A 20,329-nucleotide genomic window follows, 5' to 3' on the forward strand; every position below is an offset into this window, starting at 1 on the left:
TTTTTTTCTTCATACCGCAATATATATTGCAGGGAAAAAAAATAAAATTTTTTCAATATTGTGCAGCTCTACTAGTAAGTTTAGTAAAGGTAATAGGCTCAGTAGCTTCTGCAGCATGAACACAAACATGTAGTCCGCCATTGTTTTTGTTGTTGTTACATGACATAGCAGTGTCACAAAATATTTACATATAAAGCTAAATATTTACATATAAAGCTAAACGCATCTCCATATGTCCAGGGCCTTACTCTGATTGTTTTTTTTGTTTTTTTTTGTATGACTGTGTAGAGCAGATGACTGAATGTAACACTTCCCACATGCATTGCAGTGATATAGTTTTACTCCAGTGTGGATCCTCTCGTCTTTTCAGATTTGGTAACCGATTGAATCTTTTATCAGTGAGAACATTTGTAAAGTTTCTCTCTAGTGTGGATCCTCTCATGTGTTTTCAGATTTGTTGACTGATTGAATGTCTTGTCACAGTGAGAACACTTATAAGGTTTCTCTCCAGTGTGGATTCTCTTGTGTTTTTTCAGATTTGATAACTGACTGAATCTCTTGTCACAGTGAGAACACATAAAGTTTTTCTCCAGTGTGGATCCTCTCATGTGTTTTCAGGTCTCCTGACTTTTTGAATCTTTTGTCACAATGTGAACACATAAAGTTTCTCTCTAGTGTGGATCCTCTCATGTGTTTTCAGATTTGTTGACTGACTGAATTTCTTGTCACAGTGAGAACACGTATAAGGTTTCTCTCCAGTGTGGATTCTCTTGTGTTTTTTTAGATTTGATAACTGATTGAATCTTTTGTCACAGTGAGAACACTTATAAAGTTTCTCTCCAGTGTGTATCGTCTCATGTGTTTTCAGGTCTCCTGACTTTCTGAATCTCTTGTAGCAGTGTGAACACTTGTAAGGTTTCTCTCCAGTGTGGATCCTTATGTGTGTTTTCAGATGTATTGACTGACTGAATCTCTTGTCACAGTGTGAACACTTATAAGGTTTTTCTCCAGTGTGAATCCTCTCATGCAATTTTAAACGGGTCGCTGAACTAAAAGTCTTTTCACACTCAAAGCACATGTACTTTTCCACAGCAGCATGTATTTTCTGATGTACTTTCAAATTTTGTAGACGCGAAAAACTCTTATCACACAAATGACATGTATGGGGCTTCTTTTTTGCATGAACTTTCAAGTGTTTCTTCAGAACTGAAGCCCATAAAAACATTTACCGCATTGATCGCATGCATGCTGGTTCTCTCTAGTGTGGACATTCATGTGTACCTTAAGGTGTGCTGATTGTGTGAAACTATTCCCACATTGATCACAAGTGAAAGGTTTCTCTCCAGTATGAATTCTCATGTGACACTCAAAACTTGTTTTGTGTGTGAAACTTTTTCCACACTGAGTACAGGTGAAAGATTTATTGGCTCTTCTTTTCTTTAAATCTTTCTGTTTGTCTTGAGAACTCAAGGGTTTTCCTCCAGTTGTGACATGATTTTTCTCCACAAATTCACTTGATTCTTCATTGTCCTCTTTTTCTTCAATGAACTCTGAAATAAAAGTAAAAATGGTTAATTTTTGTTAACCTGTTAATAGCTGAGAAAAGTGAACATAAAAGTGACCACATTCAATGTGTAATGTCTTTAAATGGGTTGTTGACATGACATGCCATTTTCACTGTCCCACAAAATAAAAATCAATATAATTAATATTGTCGTTATTTAAAATGCAGTAAATCATTAAACATTTCTTTGGCCTACATGGACCTGTTGTTATAAAATCTGCAGTGTCATTAGATTTTTTTTTATTTTTGAGCCAAATCTCAAAATTGTCCTATGGTGTGACTGTCTCAAGCATGGTTCAGTATATTACAACTTTTATAGATTAAAAAGAAAAACGTTGGAATAATTGTACAAGTGTCTATTTTAGTAAATGGCAATCGTTTTTTTTTATCCATATATTTCTGAAAGCGTAGGAACTTGATATATTTTGACTCTGAAAACCATGTCCTATGGTGTGACACCATATCGTGATTTTAAATTGGCCATATCCAGAATAAAATTACATTAGCTGAAGGACCCCATTTATGATTTTGTTACTGAAGCCCCTTGTGAAGCCCATGACGTGTGCACATGGTCAATTTCTGTCTCAGAATTTTTCAAATATTTAACTTTTTTGGAACCACTACAAAAGTGTTACGTTTTGTTGTCCTTTGGTGAGACACCCTTAAATTATATATATTTTAAAATTAAAAACTGCATGTTAAACCACATAATCATGGAAAATTATGCAAATGTGTCTCGCTAACTGCTAATGACAGGTTAGCTCGGAATAGCAAGGTCATTAATTGACAGAAAAAGGCTGAAACATCCTGTGGTGTGACATAAAATGCCCTCCAGTGTGACGCCTGTACTGTCACACCACAGGACAAAGATGTCACACCAGAGGACGAGGTCTCTTTAACCCTCAATCTGTCCTCAGGGTCAATAGGGCCTTTCACACCACTTTAGTTCCAGAACTAAATGTACAGTACTAAAGTACTGGGATGATTTTGCGCGAACTGTTTCCCAGTACCATTTAAAGGGTTGCAATCACACCGACAGTGTGTACTAGGGCGTGACGTAAGCAGGTCGACAGCGGCGTCATAGGTGCGTGGCTTTTAACAATGTTAACAAATGAAGAACAACGTTAATAACAGGAGGATTGAGGGTGTTTTGGTTGTGTCTCGCAGGTTCACAATAATGGACATGGAATGTCGACGTATACATAAAGCGATTGAAAGAACGGAATGGAGGACTAATCTCCAACGACAACTGGAAGTACTAACTTACATTTGCTCTTCAGCGTCCGTATATTTATCGCTGTTCGTCAAACATACGAAATAAGTTGACACAATGTTTACAGTATGTTACACGCCATTTTAAATCATTGCGGGTGAGGGCGTTTTCGAACGCGTTTGGCCAATAAATGTATACTTACGTCACGGGTAGTATCAGTTGTGCTGGTTCGACCCTGCTCCGGAGTAGGAGCTAAAAGGCAGTCCGGTACTAAAAATCGCACCCAGTTCCGGCGGTGTGAAAACGCCCAAATGTGGGTAGTTCCACAAATAGTTCTGGTACTATGAAAAGGCTCCTGCGGTGCGAAAGGTTAAAAAAAAGGTTCCCTTCATCTCAGTGGAATACGATTTTGTGACTTTTCTACAGTTTCTATTTTCATGTATCTATATTCATATAAAAACAAACTGGGCTTGATTCATTTTTTCTGAAGGTATGTCCATTTTTTACTGATCTGGTATTTGAAAAAGTATGGAAAATGCGAAAAAAACTTTTTTTTTTCTCCGTAACACTGAACGAAACAAACTGTGATTGGTTGTTTGACATGTCGGTCAAACGACCTAATGGGCGGGCCTTGGCCAATGAAAGCTGCCATGAATTCCAGACCTTCAACCATCAGTCTGAAGGTCTGGCTATGCGAGAATATGCGTGGACTGACTATTGTTTTACCATGTGTTTTACATTTTTTATTTTTTGTAGTTTGTTATTGATTTTATGTTTTATGTCTTATGTGGAATTTTCCATCAAATTTCTGTGGCATTTTGTAAAAACATACATTTCAAAATGCATAAAAAACTACAAAAATTTGACTATTCGAAACAATATTTATTTTTAAATGTCTTTTCTAATGTTTATATATACATAAATTCACAAAATGCATCACAAAAGTTGTGATACCAAATGTTGGCCACATCCAGTAAAATGAATGGCTCTTTATGGCCCTCTGCGGGTCAAAACAATGTATTTCTTATTGTAATCCTTTTAGCTTTATCTCTAAACAGCAGATGGCAGAATTCTACACCTAAGACCTAGATCAATATCCAGAAACAGCTTAAATTAAATTTGGATAATCATTTAAGTTATTTTTTTCATAAAAAGGAAATATTTTACATTCACGCTAATGGTATAGTTGAGGATATTTTGTGTTAAATAGGTACACAGCATTAATGTATAGATGAGAAGTAAAAAATAAATAAAATTTTATATATATATATATATATATATATATATATATATATATATTATTTATATATATATATATATATATAATTATTATTATTATTTGTATGAGTAAAATGTATATTTTTCTTTTACAATTACTTCAATTGTTGGGGTCATATGGACCCCAAATACCAGTTGTGTAAACAGGAAACGAGAACCATATGAGAGTTAAAAAGCGTTTTAAATAATTAAATAAGATTTGTTGTACTCCTTTTTAGTCTTTCTTGTTCATGTCCAGTGTTCTTAAATGCAATAATTACATTAATGTTACTATTTTCTGATGTTTTTGCAGGAAACTTGTACTGTTATAAAGTGTCATGAAAATAAGTATAAAATGTGGTAATTTGTTTTTGAAACATAAAGAATTGATGGAGAGAAATTATTGGAAGAGAGATATGGAAATATAGATAGAGAATTAACAGGGATCCACCAGAAGCAGGAGATCCTAAGTAGGGATGCATCGATCCGATACTTAGTAGGGCTGTGCGATTTGGGAAAAATATCTAATTGCAATTTTTTTGACAGATATTGGGATTGCGATTTGATTTGCGATTTTAATTTTACAAAGTCAAGTTAATATTGTCAATAGTGTGCAGCACAGTAACTTATGGGTATCGTTACCCTGCTGGAAAAAAAACAACAAAAAACTATAGAAACCATCACAGAAATTCTCATGGTTTCCATTAAAACAATTACAAAATTCCTTTTTGTAGTGTGTTTTGGGCATTATTCCAATAGGAATTACTGTTGTTCTATTGTTTCCCATCTGCTAGATTTCATCCCACCAATAGAATCCATCAAATACCAGTAGACACCATTATACATTACATTAAACACAATTACCATTATAACTCTTAAATCCATTAAATTTTCTATTGTGTTTTGGGAGGTGTTCTATTGTTTTTATTTTAGCAGTGAATATTATTTCATTCATTTCCATCATTAAATAATCTCATTTTACTACTACTTTTACAGAATTTACTTATTGAATTTCACAGGAAAGGTTCGTTTATTTTGTGTAAATAAAGAACTGTATTACTTTTTGCATGTGGGTCAATTATTAAAGTATAACATTGGGTGTATAGGCTGATTTATTCATTGTTAAGTATTTGGGATTTTAAGAACAAGTGGAAAATGTGCTGAATGTTTCATTTCATCCAAGTGAAATTAGCTAAGCATTTAGACTGAATTTACACTCGTTTTAAACGCGGAGCCAGGCGCGAGTTGACACAGGTTGCGCACATGCGCCAAGCCTCGTCCTTATTGCCAGATGCGCTCTTGGAGACGTACGGTGCGGAGCCGCGCTAGAGTATAAACGTATGGGGTGTGATTTGTGCACTTTTTGCTACTCACTTATGGGGTGTGATTTATGCATTTACCTTGCTAACTAAGCTCTCAGTCGTGTCGATCGTCGCGTACCTTGCCGTGACCAAGGACGTGTGATGAGAAGCGCGACACTTTCGTCGCCCCCGTTCTCGCGTGAGAAGCTACGTGACGTCTACGCCTTGTCGTCTGTACAATACCTTTGCCAGTTGTGTGTGTGATTTTGTTAAATGTCTTAAGTGCTGTAGGTTAGTGTTTTTTGTTTTGTTTTGTTCGGCGCAAAAAGAAAGAAAAAACCTGCATGTTATAACATTTTAGCACCTCCAAATCCCCGAATATTTCATAATCTTCAGAACGTTGACGAAAATATGACGAGTAAAATTAAAATTACACTGCAATATAGCTAATCAATGAACTTACAATGTTATTTAGAAGTGCACTTGTAAAACAACAACCAATTCACAGCTTTCTTGTAAGCACCATATATCACTAATGGCACAAGATAATGGCAGTATAAACCAAATGGAAAGACAACATTTTTATAAGTTTATGTGTTTTGTCCCCCAGAAAACCGTTAATCGAAAAAAAAAAAAAAACAATGGCTTAATGCATTAACACAGTTAAATCCAAAGGCCAAATTCTAAATTAACGATGGACCATGAGTAAACACTTCAATCATGTAATGTTTTAATAATTCATTTAGTAGTTTAGAAAATACAATATTTTAGGCTATATATTATACTGGAATGCATCTATACACATTCCAATTATTTTAATGATTTCTCCAAAGTTGGCCTCATTTTACAGATATTTTATGTTCTCATTCATAAAACACTCACCATCAAATAATTACTCTAGTGTCACAGTGTGAACTCAAATAACACAAATTATCCATAAGCTAACATCAGTAACAAATTGATGACACCAGTCAGAATTTCAGGATAGTATAAGCAGGAGCACAGGTGACTGCTTTAAAAATGCATCCTAGCACTGGAGAGAGAGCGGAAAGAATCACACAGTGTAGTACAGTAAAGTAACTATAGTAACATTCACTTTTTTTATTACAGTTACAGTGTTCTGAATGATCTCACTAGTGTTCACTGGGCAGGGAAGTTGTCTGCACTGTAAATTCTAATTAGGAAACCTTACTTAAAAAAAAGCATGCAAACCAACTGCCTTGAAAAAAACAAGTAAAGTGAAATAAGAATAGTAATTTTGTACTAACAAAGGTTTATTTAGTGTTGTAAACTTACACGCAAGTTCTTGTAACTAAGAATACTATTTTCAACAACTAAATGATTACGTAAATATAATATGTGCTGTATTTCAAACAACTCATTTAAGTTTAGCTAAATCAAGTAACATTTCCTGCAACTTGGAATTTCTAAGTTTGTATTTACTTGAACAGCAATCTAGTTTTAACCATTGCCTTAAAAAAAAAAACACCAAGTTACCATTACTTCCAGTAACTTAAATGCTTCAACCATCCATTACAAATTCATGACAACAATGTTCTATTCTCGTCACACACATAATTACCCATAAATCAAAAAGTAGTGACAGTTCAAAGTTTAAAGATAATATATGTTTTAACTTGTATAACAAACATTTTGAAACAAAGCAAAAAACAGTCCACCGCCCTGCTTTTGTTTATGCTAAAGACCCCGACAGCAAAGGTAGCTAGTACGCAGACTGAGATTAAAGGTATGGCAATGAGTTGGCCACACAAGTTGCCAATGTTTTTTTTTTTTTCTGTCCCAGTCACGCATCTTATTGTAAGTGTTCTTCACAGTATCAGGGTAATCCACATGTACCAGTAATCCAAACGTAGCACATGGCGGTCCGGAAGCAGATGTTGGGGTAGTATACCTGGAGGAAGAGCTGTTCTTGCAGTTACTACACTGAATCAATAATGGCAGGAAGACACAGGGTCAAGGCAAAAGAAGATTTGGAGAAGTACTTCATCTTCGAGTGATAGTCAGCAAGCCAGCAGCTAATAGGCCCAGACTGCATCAACCATCAGACACCTGTATAACACAAATCAAAACAGTATAGCAGGGCAAACTGAGGGTGATCAGTTTTCAGGGTTATCTGCTACTGCTCTACCCTGGAATGCCCTTGGGTTCGTTCACCCAACTTGAAATTCATGTCATCCATTTACTCACCCATGACTTTTGTTTATTTTCGAAACACAAAATAAAGACATTTTCAGTGAAAATCTGAGAAATTTGCTGTCCTTTAACTGAAGGTCTATTTACCCAACACTTTAGACGGTTGATCATGATATAGCAATCGTGTCTCTTTCCAAGACTTGAGCCGCTTTTCCACTGTCAGGCCAAACCAGTCTTAATTCTCAATGCTAACCCTTACATTGCTGTGACAATACGGTATATAGTTTAATTTTTCACTGTTGGGCTGTTAACAGAGCTCTTTTTGAATGCAACATAAATGTGTCAGTCCCACTGATCTATAATATAGAATAGTCATATATAGATCAGTGGTCAGTCGCCTTGTCTTAGTAATGCAATAGTTAAGAAATCGTTACCTGATGTAAAATAGCACCCATGTTATGAAAGATTAAATATCACTTTTAATTTTACTATCAACTTGTTTACGTCACTCAAATTAGCAATGTTGGCCAGCTACAGAGAACTGGTGGCTAGGCAAAAAGAACAACGACCAACCCTGAGCAGCGACGTCACTCCAGGTGCATTCAGTACAGCACGGTCAGTGTGTTCAGCTAAGAGTTCTGGATCAAGAACAGTTAATCAGACCATGCCTAACAGAGTTCAAGTGGAAATATAACAGAAACTGCTCCTTACAACTCACTGAACAGTTTGGCTCAAAATGTAGATTAATCTGCTCCATTCATATAGACTGATTTGTTGGTTTCTTGAGTGTCAGAGATTTGGGTTATATATCTTCATTCGTGTCATGAAGATGCAGACTTTTTTATGGAATAGAATGACAGAAAAAGGAAGAGTTAAATGGCACCTTTTTTTCATTTTTTAATTGCACTACGGTATGAATCAACAATAATCTTTAGAAGGTATCTCATAATATACCATCAAATACACCCGGATTTTTTCTAAAATGATGTGTTCTTTTAGGTGTACTACTATGAGGATCAGATGGGTGTGTAGTTCTATCAAACATGGGTTCCTAGAAGAAAGAGAAGAAAACAAGAGCAATACGTAATCCGGAGTTCTTGCTGCTTTCTATGTGTTTTAACTGCTATTTAACAAGAACAAGGATCAACTGCAATCACCAATTCAGATTATCCGCATTTATAAAGACTCTCTGTATGGTCTACGTAGATCAGCATTAGATAAAGCTGCTCGAGAGTCAGAATGGACGTCTGGATCTGTTCCGCCTGGCGGTCTCCTGCTGGGCCGTCCTCCCTGAGTCCAATCAGAGACTCTTACTGGATCTACTGACACAACACAGAGAACAGCTCCGAGACCCATCAGCAGAACCACAAACGGTACATTAAACACAAGATCAAAGATGATCCTGAACGTCATCCTCTCTCAGCTGATCAGTCCATCAATCTGTTCCTCTGTCTGCTGGAAGTGAAAGATCAGGACTCTGTTCAGAAGAGATTCAGAGGTTTGTGAAATCAGACAACCACTCAGAAGAAACTCTTTCCTGCTCACTGCCTCAAACAATCTCCTACATGGCTTCAGACTGTCAGAGGAGCCGCTGGAGAACTGGACATCATGAAATACAAACACCTCATCTGAGGGGAGAAGAAGGCTGATACCAGCTGTGATCAACTGCAGAAAAGCTGTGTGTGAGTGTTTCATCATGAACTAAACTATCATATTTATAATGAATCTGACTCCTTTAAAATAAATATTCCTGAATGAGAGATTTCTCCTGATAACAGGCCAGAATCTTAAAGGAGTCACGACAGGTGTTTTTTTAATACAGTAGATTGTTAGAGTAAAGCGTCTGTTAGCGCGCGCGGGATAAAACAACCCCGTCACATGAGAAACTCGTTCATTAAATCAGCAGCAGCTGCAGCAAAGAGACGCTCCACACATTGATCAGTAAAGCTGACGTTCAGACCACTTTCACTTGTGCTTGAAGGTGCTTACCTGTACTCTTTACTGTACAAACACGAAGACACTAATTTTAGATTAGTTATACATTTAAAGAGATCTGCATTATGCCATAAATAATCAAACCATAGAAAAGGTGTATAGTCCTGTGAATGGGAATATTATGATTGATATAGGTCTAGTTTACTAACCACACTATTTACTCTGTCAGCATTGTGAACACATTAATGTCACAAATAAAAGATTAAAACTTACATTTCAGCAGCTCACACATGTACATGAATTATTCACACAAAAAAGCTGAGAGTTTGTCATTTAATGAGATCTCATGTTAAATATCCATTTACATGTCAGCCTTTTGTGAAAATGACTTTTGCAAACTCAGATGTGACGCATTTCTGTGAATGACTACAGAACAAGCTCTGATTCACAACATTAGTGTCCAAACACAGAAATAAAACTAGGTCTATATATCAGATCAGGATCTGAAGACTATAATAAACACAAATCCAGCTCTAGAGCATCAGATCTCACAGTCAGCTCAAACAATGATGTGCAGGACACCACTGATGATCTTTATGATTGTGAAGGAGAGGAATGAAGAGCTTCTCTCTCGTGAACACGCTGCTGGAAAAAGATTCTTCTGTGTGTTTCAGGAAAAGTTCCATCAGTATTTAGAGTGCTCGAACGCTGCTCACCCCCATGTGCAGAGACACGGGTTCAGATCCACAACAAACCTGCCCCTCTTCTCATTTTACTCCTTTATCTGCTGATTTCTTGAATTAATGCAGAGATTTGTGTTGAATTCTGCAGTTCTGAAACACCTGATTGATGATTCCCCTCGATTCATTCAGCATATAAATCCATGCACTGAACAGGTGACACTTTTAATGCTCTGATGTGAAGTAAACCAGCTTTTCTTGATTTTATGGCAAGAATACAGTGAAATACAGTCTAAATATGATGCAGTGCTGTGTAGCATACAGTAAAAACATGAGCAGATGCACACAGTCTTGAGATTTACTCTGCTGCTTGAATTTGTTCTGAATAACAAACACATAGAACTTCAGAAGTGCTCAGTTTTACTTCACTGCAAACAATGATTTTATTAGTATTTGTCTTGTTTTCTAGAACAAATATCTAAACATTCCTGAATCAAGATCAGCTTACTTGAGAAGCAAAATGATTTAAGATTTTAAAGCTTGTTTTCTGAAAAATGTATCAGAAGTTTGTAAGTTTTTACTCAGAATAAGAAAAAAATAGCTGCCAATGAGGTAAGAAAAATAATATTAAGAATTCAAAGGGAAAACTATTATTTTTCTTGCCATTGGCAGAATGTTTAGTTTTTTCTTCAGGAAAACAAGACTTTCTATCTTAAGTGATTTTGCTTCTGAAGTAAATGTATCTTGATTTCAGAATGTTGAGGTGTTTTTTGCACAAACAGTGACTGATGTTGAAAAGATGAATATTTGTGTCAGAAACGCTGGGTTTATGATAAATGCGCACTGTTTTTGATTGGCTGATGTCATGTCATCTCTCTCCCTCGTCTCCTCATTGCCGCTCTCCGCTGCTGTTCTGCTTCAGAAGAGTGATCAGGAGGAAGCAGACAAACACTCCTTTAGCAGCTTGATTCATCAAATACTCTTCTTTGCAGTGACAAGGCAACTTCTGAGATATGAAACTATTTTTATAGTACAGTGATGTCATATATACATAAATATTAGCAATGGAAGAATATTGATTATTTTAATAAACTGATATTAGGGCTAGATGTATGGAAATAGAATTGTTGCATAATTACAAATAAAAAAAACTATGATCCACAAATAAGTATAAAGAGATTAACAAAAATGAAATATACTGACAAATAAATATAATGAGATCCAAAAAAAATAAAAATTTAGGTTGTTTTAATGGACGGTGACGTTTAACTAGATAAAACAGATTAATTTGGTAGTTAAAATCGTGTTTTTATCAGTTAAGGCAATTATCTAAAGTCAAGTCATTTGTATCTTTTACTGATTTTGAGAGGGTCATCCATGCTTTTATATCATCCCGCCTGGACTATTGTAATAGTCTCTAGTAGGCATTGGTGAGGCATCTCTAACACGTTTGCAGAGGGTACAAAACGCGGCTGCACGTTTATTAACAGGGACAACCAAACGAGACCACATTACACCTATATTAGTTTTTCCCTTCACTGGTTGCAGTTCGTTTTTAGAATTGATTTCAAGATTTTACTTTTAGTTTTTAAATCATTAAATAACACTGCTCCTAAATACCTCTCAGATCTGTTACAGCCATATGCTCCATCCAGAGCACTTCGGTCTGCTGGGCAACTGCTTTTAGGTCTCCCCCAATGCAAGATTAAAGAGCAGAGGTGACCGTGCCTTTGCAGTAGCGGCCCCAAAACTCTGGAATAATTTACCTTTGTACATTAGGCAGGCACCTTCACTTTGCTGTCTTTAAATTACATTTAAAACATATTTGTATAGTACAGCATATAACACAGTATGAGAGTTACCTGGTTAGGAGTTCTTTTAAGTGTGTGTTATAAATCATTATTGTATTTATTGCATATTTATTGTGTTTTTATTTATTATATTTTATTCTTTTTAATGGTTTTTAGTTCTACTTCCTACACAAAATCTCAAGTACATAACCTTAAAGAACACCTTCTGTTAAAAAAACATTCATTGGTTAAAGGGCCACACGTTCACTGTATGGACAAATAAAATGAGATTTGCAGATAAAAAACCATATTCACAAATATCTTTTATTCTACAAACACAACTTTTCCTGGCATTCATTTGTGACTCCACCCACCGTCTGCTCAAGCCAATCAGATATAACAGGCACACTTTGCTGACCAATCATAGCACGTTCTCTCTGTAGCCAGTCATGTTCTGCTTTACATTCAGGTTTTGGTGCAGATTCATTTATTCACACTCCTGTAAGAACTGCATTCTATGAACACTTTATTCGTCGAGCTGAAGTGCTGTTTGTGTGGTTTAAAAAACCCTGTTCCAAAAGACTGTTGGAGTGTAAAGCCTGTGTTAGTGCTGGGTGGTTGACACAAAATTTATATCACTTTTTTTTTTCTAAATTATGCCGGTTTCCCGGTTTATGACGGGTTTTATTTCATGCATAATCAGGTGTACAATGCATTTTCTGCTGGTTGATATTCCAAGACGTGGTTTTAGCCCGACAGCACTTGCATAAAATGGTTGTTTTGGTCGACTTTGGATTTTTGGAAACCAAAAACCCTCCAAACAAACAGACCAGGCTCCTCTTTTTGGCACACAAGTTCTTCGTGTCATGTTCTACTAGTTCTGCAGCATCCATCTTCCCTGTAACGCCTGTTTCACACATCCTCCGTCTGCAGTGCGTATGCAGTCCGTGTGGTGTGGTGCATAAGCAGCACGGACTCATTGTGCTTTCACACAGGACGCGTTTGCATTCCACTACTGATCCTAGTCTAGTTTTTAGTCCACAAACACAACATTTGTTCATTGTTTTGATTTCATATCATGTAAAAAAAAAAAAAAAAAAAAAAAAAAAATATATATATATTATATATATATATATATATAATATATATATATATATATATATATGTAGCCTGTGTGAGTTCGAGGCATTCTATGTTGCCCTCTCTCTTTTTCCTCTGTCACTGCTTCCGATCGCGTTCACTCCCTCTCGGGTTGGTACCTAATGTGGGTGGGAGTGGTCGGAAATTGAGAACAGGCAGGTTTATAGGCACCTGGGGTCCTCATGCCGGGAGCGATACACTGTAGTTAGCTGCTAACGTGTCAGAGTGCAGCAGTGGTTTTCGGGGTGCTGTTTGTAGCGCAAGGGGCTGCAGAGTGTTTGCCAACGGCGCTATTGTTTGTGTGTGTACACGCTTCCGAAACAACACGTTTGGAATGCCTATACTGATGAGCCACAGAGGGGTGCTCCGTGACCCTGGGGAGATTGTGAAGTGCCGGAACACTGTCTGCTCACCTAATCGCTAGATTGTAGGCAGAGGCTGCCACAATCCGATTGTCGGCTGCTGTTCTCTTGAATGTGTGTAGAGGTGTAAATGTGTATGAATGTACGGTTGCTGTGTTTTTTTTTTTTTTTTTTTTTTTTTTTTTTTTTTGTTTTTGTTAGACACGTTACCGATTGTTTATTTTTTTCTTTATATTTTTTTCCCCTTTTCCCCGCTACGCGGTGGGTTGTAAAAGATTGGTGTTCGTGAACTGATTTGTGACCACCGGCTAGCGGTTTCTTTCCTTTTTTATTGTTGTTGTTTGTTGTTGTTTGTTCCTTCCCCCTCCCTAGTCATAGTCTGGGGTGGATTGGGCCCATAGGATAGACAAGCTATCAGGTTTTAGTCTGGTTTCCTTAGTGTTTCACCCGTTTGGAACTGATGTGTGCAGTGTAGTGCTGTGATGTGTGCATCAAGGGGCATGATTGCTGTGGTTATGTAGGCTGAGTTTGTAGGTGTGGTTTGTTCTACCATAAAAGTGGTGTGCTTTAGTTCACTTGTGGTACTGAAACCTAGGCTTGGTCCAGCTTGTAACCCGGGGCCCCGCCCTCCTATAGCTTATCCCTATGTCAAATTATGTATTTGTTATTTATTGTGAAAAACCAAAAGCGACTGAATTTTAATTAAAGATAAATAAAGATTGTATCTTTCTACGTTGCTAAACAAAGCCTGTGCGTGTGCTCTTTTTGAGTCCCCTTGCCATTACGGGTTGTGTCCAAGGGGTGGCGTAGTTAGCATTGCCTTAGCCCTTATGGGGGGCTACATATATTTATATTTTTATTGAAAAATTTATATATTTTTTCAGCATTGTGAGTCTTTTTATCACAGAACAGTAGGCTAACAATCTTTCATAGTTATAGACATTAGTTTTAAACTCTATATAAACAACGAATTATTCATGCATTTGACTTTTAGGTTTGTATAATAAGCTGCTCAAGCAAGCAGCAAAACATTTAAACACAATAATTAGCCTACTTTTTTCTTGTTAAAATATTTTAAATGTAAAACACCACAGGCAGAAAACAGTCTCGTGCCTTTTGCGGGTCTTAATGAACTTTGTTTTTCTGCCTCCATAAAAGTGAATATATATTTTGTTTTCCTTGTTTATCTATAAGTGCACTTTTTCTAATTTTAAAAAACCAGGTCAAAAACCCATGTGTTGTGTGTGAAACAGCTTTAATTAGTATACATTTATTGTAAATTACTGCATTTCCGTGTCAATCCATGATCATTTTCTACCGCGAACAATGCGCTATCACTTTAATTCAGCGCGTGCAGCACAGCAAAAAGACTCGGTACGCGCTGCACTGCTGCAGACGCACCCGCTCCTGGAACGCACTGACGGACCCACAACCGCGTGAACGCTGGAATCCGTTAACATGGGTGCGTAAAAAAATACACAACGCATACGCACTGCAGACGGAGTATGTGTGAAACTATGGCAAGCCAAAGTAGTCATAAACGCCTGTTCGGGCGTCTGATTGCACACTGACACGTCAAAAGCGTGCGATTTAACAGCGAAACGCGCGTCCTTGACGCGTGATTTGCCATAAAAACGCACGTTCTTAGCGTGCGCTTTGGGATTGCGGAAAACGCGCGTCAGAAACGCGCGTTTTTGTGTATCAAAACGCGCGTCCTTGACGTGTGATTTGCTGTAAAAACGAGGCGTTCTTGACGCGCGCTTTGGAGTCACCAAAAACGCGCGTTTTTTTTTACGGTGAGTTTATCATAATAGAAACGGGCGTCCAAGACGTGCGTTTCGAGTCGGACAAAACGCACGTTCTATGGAACGCCAAACGGTTCACATTTCGCCATTAACCAATGGAACGCCAAACGGTTCACATTTCGCCATTAACCAGACGCCTGGTGTGCAGAAACACGCCGTATTTTACGTCCAAAATTGCCGTAAAATACGGCGTTTTGTAGTACAGGCGGCGTAAATTACGGCGTTTTCACAGCAAAACAGCAGTTAATATCGGCGTTTATTGATGCAATCCAAAACACCGTTAATGTCGCCGTTTGGCCATCCATAATACGCCGTGATTTACGGCGCTCCGTTTGACAAAGACGGCGTAAAAAACGGCATTTTCTGTAATATTAAAATCAGCCCCTCCTTTTCTGCACAGTCCAGCCCCTTTGATGCAGTAGAATGTCAATGTGAATGGCGATCTACTTCAAGGATCCTGTTTTTTAACGTCAAGTGGCCAATATTTGGACTTTCATGTGATGTTTTTACGTTTTCACTGGGTACACGTGTATCTTCGTCTTCTTTTTCATATGTACACAAATGGTGCAGTTTTATTATCCTTCTGATGTGAATTACTGTGAGTCAAATATTCTGTAGTGCTGTGGTCTGCGTTCATGACAACCGTGCAGCGTTGCTTTAGTGACAGCAGTTCGAGTCTGAGGTACGATGATATTTTTCTCTCTTTTCGTTTGTTGTGTATTAGAATGTATTTTCAATAATGGAGAAACTACCCTTTCTGCAAATAACAGGAAGAACAGGAAATTGTATTATTCATCAGCCTTCGCGAATCAGTTGAACTAAGCAGTGGCGTCCGTTTTTATTGTTGATTAAATTTGACTTCCCATGTGAAAGCGCTTGTTTTGTTCGTTTAGGTATAGGCTTGCTTGCAGTATGGGGATCTGCACGCTGTTACTGCAGGAGGGATCATATACATACACTGTTTTAGATGTATTTTAAATGTCATGGTTTTTATGTAGTGGCATGTTTATAAGGATTCATCTCCAATCTGTCTACAATATATATGCTATCCAATAACTACACTCAGACCCAGAGAATCTGACTCGTTTAAGATGATCAGATCAAAATTAACAGTTATTTTAAACCGGCTCTGGGCTTGGAATATTTCTTTTTTTTGATTGACTCAAATTTGAAGTAACACCAAATCGAAATAAAAACAAAAAGAAATAAAGAGAAATGACAACGCGGTTTGTATTATTATTATTAGCCCATTATTATTATTACTATTATTATTATTATTATTATAATGCTATTATTATAATGTTGTTATTATTATTATTATTATTTTTCGTTTTGTCCCAAAAACAGATAAACGAAAATCAAGTTAGTCTGTTTTTTTTTATTTGTGAGTAAAATAATAATAATAAAAAAGCTTATGCTATTGTGCGTGGGTGGCCGCGCCCTGAAAGAACACTTTTTGTCTGTCCCATCACGCAGGATAAGAGTTCATCTGATGTGCCGCTCAGCAAGTTAGTCTCAATAACGTTTCTTCATGTTTGGCTGCTGCATAGGCTCTTGCAAATATAGGCTAGCCTATCTCATACCAAGCGCAACACTGCACTTCTCGGGTCGGCAGCGCTGGCGCGATCCCTTGCGTTGTGATAACTAACAGAGGAAAGAAATATGAATGTCTGCTTCATTTTGTGTACTTCCACAAAACGTTACAAATTGTTTTTGTAAAGTAGGCCTATAGACAGCTTGAATGGTCTACTTAAATGAAACAATCGAAAAACAAATGTATTTAATTTGTATAAATCAAAACAAGAGGCTACTGTGCAGTCTTTCCAGTCAGAGCTCCTTATCTGCATTGTGCTCACACCCACTCGCAGCGCAGCTTATTCCTACAGTATAAAGCATGGTATTTAGCCTAAAAAAGTTAGCATTTAACTGTCGTATACAGGGCCGGGTTTCCCATAACGACTGATCTTTTTAGTATACAGATCTGTAGAACAACAGGTTACAGAATGAAATGAAATATGCAAACACCAGCCATGAAAATGTCTATGCCATTTCATTCAGTATTTCGCAATAGTTACATTTTAACAAAATCATTCTAAAGACATACATAAGATCACGAAGTTGTCATATAGCAATGGTTAACTGAAGCTATAACAGCAATGTATTGTTGCATGAATAATAAACAACTCATAAAATTATCCACCCAACCAAAAGTAATAACACATTTTGATGCAATAAATATGGCATAATTTAACAGTGTTCATCCCTTTATATATATATATATATATATATATATATACATATAATTATATATATATATATATATATATATATATATATATATATATAACTATGCATATCTTTCACAAACGTCTGTCTCTTTTTAAAGTGTTTATAAGGAGCTGTACTTCTAGGGGTTATTAATAAAATTCTTAACCCCACCCAGATCCCATCCTACTTTTTTCACAGCCTGGCTACGGCCATGGTCGAAATATGTTCTTTAAGAAAAAAAAAAAAAAAGAGCGCTACAATCTGTAATATAGGTTTACCAAAGGCCTATCTTTCAGCTGCCGGGCACTTTATCACTAACGACCAAAAAAATTCCCTAAACGCCGTCCATTGCGCCGCTCTTTCCCACCTAAAACGCCGTCAATTACGGCTTTTTAAAGGTCCCTAAACGCCGTCAATTGCGCCGCTCTTTACCACATAAAACGCCGTCAATTGCGGCGTTTTAAACGTCCCTATACGCCGTCAATTGCGGCGTTTTAAACGTCCCTCAACGCCGTCCATTGCGGCGTTTTAAACGTCCCTCAACGCCGTCAATTGCGCCGCTCTTGAATACCACCTAAACCGCCGTCAATTGCGGCGCTTTAAACACCCAAAACACCAACAGCTCCGCGTTTGTTAGGGCCTAATTATTAAAAACTAATTAAAGTAGTTTTTTGCATTAGTAGTGAAAGTTGATTGGTTTTGGATTATTAGGCCTGTTGGGTCTATTATTATTATTATTAATATATATTATTATTTATTATTATTTTTATTATTTTTATTATTATTATTTATTTTCAATTTTAGGATTTGCCTATACTATAGTTTAATGGATATGAGGGGTGTAGTGTCCTAGACATAGGAAGTTACAGCTCATTAATTATAAGTTATTAGTTACAAAATTATATGCGTTATAATTTTATGCGTTATAGAATTATATGCGTTATATTTCAGCAGCTCCTGCCACAGGAGCTGCTGAAACAGTTCTACTCAGCCGTCATTGAGTCTGTCCTGTGCACTTCAATAACTGTCTGGTTTGGTTCAGCTACAAAATCAGACATCAGAAGACTACAGAGAACGGTTTGGACTGCTGAAAGGATTATTGGTGCTCCCCTGCCCACCCTTCAAGAACCGAATACATCCAGAGTGAGGAAAAGGGCTCAGAAAATCACTCTGGATCCCTCTCATCCAAGTTACCCCCTTTTTGAACTTTTGCCATCTGGCCGGCGCTTCAGAGCCGCAAATACCAGGACAGTCAGGCACAAGAACAGTTTCTTTCTTCCCCCAGGCAATCTACCTCATGAACAGTTAAATGTTCCCCACTTATGCAATAAAAATGTGCAATATTCTTATATTTATTTGTTACCCCTCAATCCAAGTACATCTCTGCATCTGACTCTATTCTATTCCATTATCATCTATAGCACAACTGATCATACAAAGTTTATTTATTTGCAATTTGTTTTTGTTTTTTTTTCTCTGTGTGTTGTTGTTGTCTCTATGTACTGGAAGCTTATGTCACTAAAACAAAATTCCTTGTATGCGTAAGCATACTTGGCAATAAAGCTCTTTCTGATTCTGATTCTGGTTATGTTAGACATGCAAGGACAATGCTTTGAAATGCAGGCAAGTACAAAATTGAGTGTCAAAGCGGTATTTGGGGCCATAAGTTTATGTTTTGCTAAAAACTTGTATTGGTTTTGTTATTGTACTGTATTTTTTATTATTATTTTATTTAAAATACATTTATTTAATACTAAGTAAAATTCGAATCCATTAACATTTATTGACAGCTTATCACTTAGTACGCCTATAAAATTGTAATATAAGTTAATTTGGAGTATTTTGTTATTGAACAATGCACATTTCTTAATATTATGCCTAATATGTGTTTTAATATCACCATTAAAAATATTTTATGATCTCTGTATTGGTCTTTAAATGCAATATATAAAGGATATCTGAAGTACCTGATAGTTTGACTTTAACACAATCAAATATACAGTATCTTTAGTTGGACTAGCACTATTTCCACACAATTATTTATATTAAATTGAATTAAAATTAAATTAAAGTGCATTAAGCACAAATTTAGTTGTTCGAATTTAACAGACTTTAGTATGGAGATAGAATTGTTGCTAAATTACAAATAAATTAATTATGATCCACAAATAAATGTAAAGAGATTTAAAAAATAAATAAATAAATATTGACAAATAAATATGAGATCCACAAATAAATCTTAAAGTTTCACAAACAAGAATTAAATTCACAAATAATTAAAATGAGATTTGCAAATAAAAAACATATTCACAAATATATATTTATGTCACAACCACAACTTTGTCTGTCATTTATTTGTGAATCGCGTCCTGTGCATTTACGAATTGTGAAACAAGACGTGCTGACAATCCACAAATACGTGGACCCCACCCACCGTCTACTCAAGCCAATCAAATAACAGCCACATTTACAAAATACTGTGGCTTGGTTGGCATGATACACAGTCTAATGGTCTAACGAAATCCAATTTTAAACATCTTTTACTGTAACGTTACCCCTTTTACCCCTTTTATGGTCCTTATATTACCTATTTGAGCCAATGCAGATGAATGAAGTTATCTCAGGACGAGACCGCCCTGATTGTAAAGCAAAACGTGATTGGCTATAGCAAGATCGTGCTACGATTGGTCAGCGACATGTGGCTGTTATCTGATTGGCTTGAGTAGACGGTGGGTGGAGTCCACCTATTTGTGGATTGTCAGCACGTCTTATTTCACAATTCGTAAATGCACAGGACCGATTCACAAATAAATGACAGACAAAGCTGTGGTTGTGACATAAATATTTATCTGTGAATATG

General features: G+C 36.6%; 1 pseudogene; it reads right to left on the reverse strand.

The window, feature by feature from the left end:
• Window positions 1-227: 227 nt before the first annotated feature.
• LOC122136644 lies at window positions 228-1,636 on the reverse strand (annotated as a pseudogene).
• Between the last annotated feature and the right edge of the window lie 18,693 nt (window positions 1,637-20,329).

Source organism: Cyprinus carpio, chromosome B3 (genome assembly GCF_018340385.1).
Source record: "Cyprinus carpio isolate SPL01 chromosome B3, ASM1834038v1, whole genome shotgun sequence".
NCBI classification, from domain to species: domain Eukaryota; kingdom Metazoa; phylum Chordata; class Actinopteri; order Cypriniformes; family Cyprinidae; genus Cyprinus; species Cyprinus carpio.